Source organism: Tyto alba, unplaced genomic scaffold, assembly GCF_018691265.1.
Source record: "Tyto alba isolate M040663 unplaced genomic scaffold, T.alba_DEE_v4.0 Super-Scaffold_16, whole genome shotgun sequence".
NCBI lineage: Eukaryota > Metazoa > Chordata > Aves > Strigiformes > Tytonidae > Tyto > Tyto alba.
In genome coordinates, this window is record NW_024881278.1 from 13,976,575 (window position 1) to 13,983,830 (window position 7,256).

Here is a 7,256-nt window from a genome sequence, read left to right on the forward strand (position 1 = left end):
TCAGGTGCAAGGAAGGCGATGAGGGTGTGCTGCAGCTTGCCTGGGAGGTGGCCTTGGCACAGCAGGAGCCGCGGCCGCTGCCAGCATGGACACTGAAAGCCATGGGTCGCAGAAGGGAGGCAGGCTAGCCCAGGGAGCCTGCACAGCTGCTGAATATGGATGCCCAAACGGAAAGGCAGGAAGGCCCAGCCCTTGTGTAAAAGGACTGTTTGGAACAGGAGGTAGAACAGGGTGTGGTGAAGCGTCAGATGGAGCAGAAGCTGCATTCTGGATACCAAGCAGGGTGTGGCTGCGGAGCGGCGGTGATCGGGATGCGCGGGCACTTCTGATCTGTGGTGTTGCTTCAGCACGTGGCTCGCGAGGTGCAGAGGTGCTGGGTGCAGATGTCTGGGTATCCTCCTGTAGAGCTGATGCAAAGGGATCGTTTTCCTCCACAGAAGCAGCTCCTACTGCAGACTGAATGTCTGGGCTTCTTCTCAGGCAGCCTTCCTTCAAATCCGGGTCCAGTGAGAATGCAGATGGTGCTGTGGTTTTACACCAGCACTCTGCTTACAGGTTCACATCAGGTGAGGATAATCTCTCCTGAAATAGGGGCTGTAATAGAGGAGTAACTAAAAAATGCAAAGGAGAGGAGTTAGTTGCCATAATTTCCAGACTGAGAAAGACAAAGCTACGATAACTAAGCATTTGATTCAAAAAAGACAAAGTTGGATATTAAAAAGGCCTCTTAGAGTCATTTTAAAGCTAAAGTTGAGGCTGAATAAAATGTTACAGTTCTGTTAAGTCATAATCCCCCCTTGTGTTTTTGTCATTTGGGAGCAGAGAAGGGTGGACTTTTCCAAAGCATAAAAATGGATGTAGAAACCCAGATAGCGGTGGTTTTCAGCCACTTCAGTGTGGAATGAATGTGCAGGTAACAATATGATACTGACATGTATCTTGTCAGCATTCAGCAGATGCCACAAGAAAACTTAGATTTTCGGTACAGCAAGATATGGAGCAAGTACAAAAAAAAAGCAGAATATGATGAGACTATCTTTCCATTTCCTGGGCTCAAAGTAACCGGAAATAACCAAAACCTATTTTTTTTCAGCGTTTTCTGCTCCTCAGAAATACTGTGTCAAGAATTGCTGAGAATGACTGGAGAGACAAAATCAGGACACTCACTACCATCTTTGCCTTCTACCTTGTAAAGGCTTACTGTATATGAACATAAATCTATCCCACCAGAATATCCTGAGAGTTATTCCATGTGTAGAGGGACTGACATACCTTGACAAAAGCAGAACCTGCTGTTGCTGGTGCTTGAAGTTTATCAGGTGAGGCAGACACTGGGGAATCCCCTTCCATTTTGCTGAATCCATGAAGATTAAGTTGATAAATGAAAATTTTCATGGACTCTGTTTCAAAAATGTTCAGAGGTCCTCTCCTTCCCAGCACTTCCTTTTTGAAGAGCCTTTCAGCAACCACTATGCAATTTCCAGCATCGCCCCACCAACTTGACTGAAACCAATTGCTTCCAACAATTTTCCAGAATTTCTTCAGGAAGAAGGGGGATGAAAAGTGTTGCCAGAGCTCTCCTTCAAAAAATTAGCACTTGTGCTCATGGCCCAGGGTTCATCAGACAAAACTTGATCAGCTTTTTCTTCTAGTAGAGGTTCAAAGGGAACATCACCAGCAGCTCTTCTGTCATGTACTGGAGGGACAAGAGAATTTGAGAATGCCAACTCAACTGTCTTGTCCCGAACAGAAACCCGAGATGTTTCTGATGAAGAAAGCACCGTTTTAATTTTTTTTTTTTCTTGCTTTGACTAAAATTTCCAAGCTGTCCCCATTTACCTGACCAGCCAGGCTTCGTCCTGCTAGACAAGATGCAAGATGAAGAGCAATGGTGCCAGCTGCCTGAGGACCCCAACTGAAAGTTCTCAAATGTCACCACAACACCCGTTGTGCATCACGGTCACATCACAGCATGGCCTCCATCTCCTGGCAGAATGAAGCAGGGGCAAAAGAAGTTGCTAAATAGCAGTGGTTGCTTTTCATTTATAGAGCTGCAGATGTTTTGAGCCAAGGGTCAGGAAGTAAATAGAACTGTATTTGCATTTCGTAAGTCCTGAAAGGCCAGCGCTGTGTCCAGTTGGCTTTGGGAGTTTATCCCTCAGGAGGAAGAGGGAAGGCTGCAGTGTTAGGAGCAGCAATGCCCCAAACATGAAGTTTTTCAGTTGGGCACCTTTCACCCATGCAGAAATGTCTGTACCCTCTTTGTTCTTATGGTGAAGTTCCTGCTTCACCACCTGGGCAAAGAGTGTTGATCAGCAGGGCTGGGGCTGCAGCCATCACCCGACTGCAGTGCTTGTGGGGCTGCTCCTCCTCTAGGCATGGCTTCCCTTTCTCTGTGCAGTGCTCTGACTAACTCCCTTCTGGCCTCCTTCATCTACCTATGGGTTCTCCAGGTGAGCAGTGCTGCTAAAAGAAAACAGAAATCTGTTCTCAGTGCCTGCCTGTTTCTTCTGTAGAATAACCCACGCTCTGTGGTTTCAGTAGCACTGCTTCTGTAATGGGTTGTCCGTGTACTGAGGTGATGCTCTCAGCTTTCAGCAGTGTCTCAGTGGCTGCTCCACGGGATAAACTGTGAGTAAAAGGCTAACTATGTATGTTTTGCAAATTAAATAAACAGGAGCTATGCATCCCAGCCCTTTCTTGGTCTGGCTTCCTATGCTTTTATTTGATATTTGCCCTTCAGAAACCAAACCAGCAAAACCAACGATGCTCTATCAAGCTTTTAAGTTCAACCCTCTCTGCAGGACTGCATGTTTTTCAGTAAAGGAAAAATCTGATTGAGCGCCTGTAGGAGTCAGTGATTCTCTTCCCTTCAGCATTTGGATCCAGCCCTGCAAGTTTTATGAAACACTGGCAGAAGTACGAGGACAGTAACCATGAGGACAATAAGGATCAGGCTGAGAAGTACTGGAATAGTATGGGCAGAGCTAATAAAAGCTGGGTGTTTGGGCAGAATGAGAAGGGTCTCCTGGGGCTGCCTGAGCACCCCTGAATGTGGACTTTGCTATTCACCTGCAGGGAGAGGATATGATGGAAAACAAGGGCTGTCCGTGCAGGCTGGGAAACTGTGGCTGGTCCAGGCCCAGCGGAGACAGCTGCAGACATGCTTGTAACAGCTATTGGAAGAGATAATACAATAACTGTGTCCAAAGAACAGCTACTTGCAGGAACTGGTTCAAGTAACATACCCGGTGTGTTGGCTTTAACTAAAGTTCATCATGCAAACATGACCATATGAAAATGGGAATGAGGAAAGAGGCTTCAGCTAATACTAGCTACATATCTCCATCCCTCTCTCTAAATACAGAACTGAGGCTGTCAGTGCGGTCCCAAATCCCAGGGGTGGTTCTGGCAAGAGAGCCCTTATTGCTCTCTCTGCTACTGCTTCCCTGTAGCATCTTGGGCATTGCACTGTCGCTGCTGTTGCCCTCTGTTTTCTGACTTGTACTGATTTTAATTCAGTAGATTATTTAGTACCTTGTATGTAACTCTTTGCTTTCATTTTTTTAAGAGTACAAGTGAAAAGAGGAAATGTGGAAAAAAGTACTTTCTTGGAGGCAGTGCCAAAGACAGCTGAATTTCTAATTTAGCTGTACAGTATAAGACCTGGTCCATAGCCCATTCAAATCAGTAGCTATTTTTCTTTGGGCGTAACTGGGTAACATATGCAGACTATAATTCATGTTTCCTGCTACAGTTGTTAGCCTTTTGGGGATTTTTCATATATTATCTAAATGCCAGAGAAAGAACAAAAATCTATTTCAGGTGTGATGTAATCCACTTTATGTGAGTCTTCCCAGGGACTGATCTGGTTTATTATTCTTAAATGATTATGATTATTTCAAATGTAACCAAATTTAATTAAAGGCTTTCAAACCCTGCTGATACTCAGAATTGCTGCAATAATTTTGCATTTACTTATGAAAAAGCTTTCATAATTGTAAATGCTTAAGCATATTAACAGAAAATATTTGACTGTAATCTCATCCTTCTGTAATGATTTGGAAAATTGAGTGCTGTAAAAGCTATTCTAAATCCGTTTGTCTGCAGTACAGCTAATGTCTCAATTAAACAAAATCAACCAAAACTCATCAACATGTATGCTCACAGTGTGTTATATACACTTTAAAATGTTTGAAAATTAAAATGGAAAATAAAGCCTCAGAGTTTTTTTTTCCAAATCCAGCCCATCAAGACTGCATTCTCAAAGACAGCATGTATCATTGGGAACAGGTTAGACCAGATGTGGGCTTTTAAAACTGATATGTCACTGAAGACAGAACTTGACAGAAAGACATAGTTTTTAGAGAAGGCAAGGACCCACTTTCCCCTTTTACAACTTACTGTGCCAGGCAAAAAATACACAGCAATTCACCCCAAACTTGAGAAAAAAAAAAAAAATACTCTGAGAATCATTTAAGCATTAAGAATGGAAGAACATAGTTTTGACAGAGAAAAGGATGAGAGTCATTAATCAGGTTTTTAACAGAAAATGAAGTGCAATATTGACTTCAGGCATTAACCATTTCTGGTAAACCTGGGAGGTGACACCTTTTAACAACTGCCAGGCAAATTTCATCAACAGTAAAGTGTCCTGCACCCTTCCTGCAAAGACCTGTATCCTTCTTTTTCCAAAGTGGCCAAAAGCTGAGACACATTTTGTTTCCATGTAAATGCAGTTGTAATGCTTGTTCATATTGACAGCTTACATGTGAGGGACTCTAACCTCGTTCCATCCATCTTGTGTCTGAAATGAAAATCTCTTTGTCTGGTCACCTCGGGACACAGAATCTGCACCAGCACTACTTTTCCTCTGAGGGAAAAGGGATGAATCCCTGGTTTGTCAGGGATGTAAGGACTCCCCTGGTCCTTGCAGTATGTTTGTGTTTGTTTTGGCTGGGATAGGGTTAATTTTCGTCGTAGTAGTTACTATGGGGTTATGTTCTGGATGTGCGCTGGAAACAGTGTTGATGACCCAGAGGTGTTTTCGTTACTGCTGAGCAGTGCTTGCACAGAGCCAAGGCCTCTTCTGCCCCTCACCCCACCCCACCAGCCACCAGGCTGGGGGGCACAAGGATCTGGGGGGGCACACAGCCGGGACAGCTGACCCCAACTGACCCCAGGGACACTCCAGGCCCTGTGGGGTCATGCTCAGCATGCAAAGCCGGGGAAGAAGGAGGAAGGGGGGGATGTTCGGAGTGACGGCGTTTGTCTGCCCAAGTCACCGTTATGTGTGAGGGAGCCCGGCTCTCCTGGGGACGGCTGAGCCCCTGCCTGCCCAGGGGAGGTGGTGAACGAATCCCTGGGTTTGCTTTGCTTGTGCACACAGCTTTTGCTTTACCTGTTAAACTGCCTCTATCTCAACCCACTAGTTTTCTCGCTTTTACTCTTCTGATTCTCTCCCTCATTCCACTCCAAGAAAAACATTGTCCTAGTTTAACCCATTTCTTGGATACACTGTAATTGTAGGTGCTACTCAGAGTCTTGCCGTGGAAGTTAATTTTTCCATCAGAGAGCAAGCAAGCTGGGGAATATGGGAAAACAGAGGCAAGGAGTGTTACATTTCCGTGTGGAGACTCAGCTGACTACCAGCCAGCAAAGCCATCGCTGCAGTTTTTAGTTTTAAAAAAAATAAAATGTAATATTTGATGACAATCTAATGTCAGAGTCCATGACATCACCTGCTTCCAGCTGCTGATTAATCATGTGAAAGAAATTAATTTGGACATGGAAGAGTGTGAATCTAACTACTGGGACAAATTACTGCATTCAGAAAGGAAGTAGGAGGGAAGAATTTATCAAGTGTTTGGCCAAATTAAATAATTTCTTTTAGAACAGCCCCAACACCCAATTCTTTCTGTCCCTGTGAGATTCATTAATAAATCCTCACGGCCCAATTGCACTCCTATATGATTCAGTCTTTTTGCTTCCACGGAATTACTACAGGTTTCCCCAGGAGCAGAACTGGCCATCAGCTTGAGGGAGAGGAGGTGGGAAAATGGTATGGGAGGAGATACAAAGCCACTAACAATGTAGGAGTTTCAATGAGGCTCAGTAGTGAGTCTCTGGCACAGGTCTCAGAAGACTTTGGGGAGGCCTCCTAAGGCACTTATTACTCCAAGTAACATGGGCATTTTAGTGCTCTCATTTTCCTCTCAACATTCAGAACTGTTCCTAAGAGTTCACAAAGCCCTTGTGTACTCAGCACTTCCTATCCAGGTCGATTTCTCTGGGAAAGGAAAGAGGATGGGAATGTGGCAGTGTAGGTACTTCAGGGCTTTTGTGTCCAGGATTGGGAAGCATAAGATGCCACTTAAAAAACTCTGCAGGTGAGATCACTGTTTAGATAGTAAATCTGATGGCTGGCATTTTGTTAGTTGTTAGAGTTCATCTCCTGGTCTCCTGTGGTCTCAAGTGTGCAAAGGAAACCCTGCTATAGCAAAATGGATGCTGATTTGTAGAAGTCTAGAGTTCCACTTGTTATTCTGAAGTCCTTTCCAGTCTCTCTCCAGCAACTATAATGGGATGACATCCAGGGGAGAACTGGGCCCAGCTTACTGAGCAGGACGGCTGTGATAACCTCCATTCTTTGGTTCATCGCTGATGCACCACTTTCTTGATTGCTAAGGCAGCCTTCAACAGTCTTTTTTGGAGGTTTCAAGTCTGAGTACACTCACGTGCTGCTCACCGCAAAAACAGGGCCCTGCTTAACCCGGCAGCCTCACCTAGGGTCTGTTCCTGTAAAGAATCCAACTTTCCATTTGTCTAACTTTAAAGTTTGTTCCACCAACTGTAATAAATCTCAGCCTGCTCCATTCTTCCTCCACATCTCTTTTTGAAACAATAAAAATGGTAGATGATTCCCTGGTGACGGCTGTTGCTGGTGACGCAAATGGCACCTCACTTACTGGATCCTATAAGTCTTGTTCAGCCCCATCCATCACCTTCACAAGGAAGAAGAGATGTTAAGTGAACTGTCTCTTAATGATAGATAGGACTGTAAAAAAGAAAAATATTTCATTGTTCCGACATTTTGTTCCTTTTAGGAAATGTCAGAAATGTAAAACATAAGGAAACAAAGTGGTTGGCTTTTTGTTGTCGGGGATTTTTTTAAACATAAACCACACTCGCAGTCTAGTCCAAAAATGACCCTGAGGAGAGTTAAACAAATTTGGTTGTGTAGCTAAGGAATGAAG

The 7,256-nt window shown here is 44.3% G+C and overlaps 1 pseudogene; it reads right to left on the reverse strand.

The window, feature by feature from the left end:
- Nucleotides 1-6,658, reverse strand: LOC122153195 (annotated as a pseudogene).
- Nucleotides 6,659-7,256: the final 598 nt, after the last annotated feature.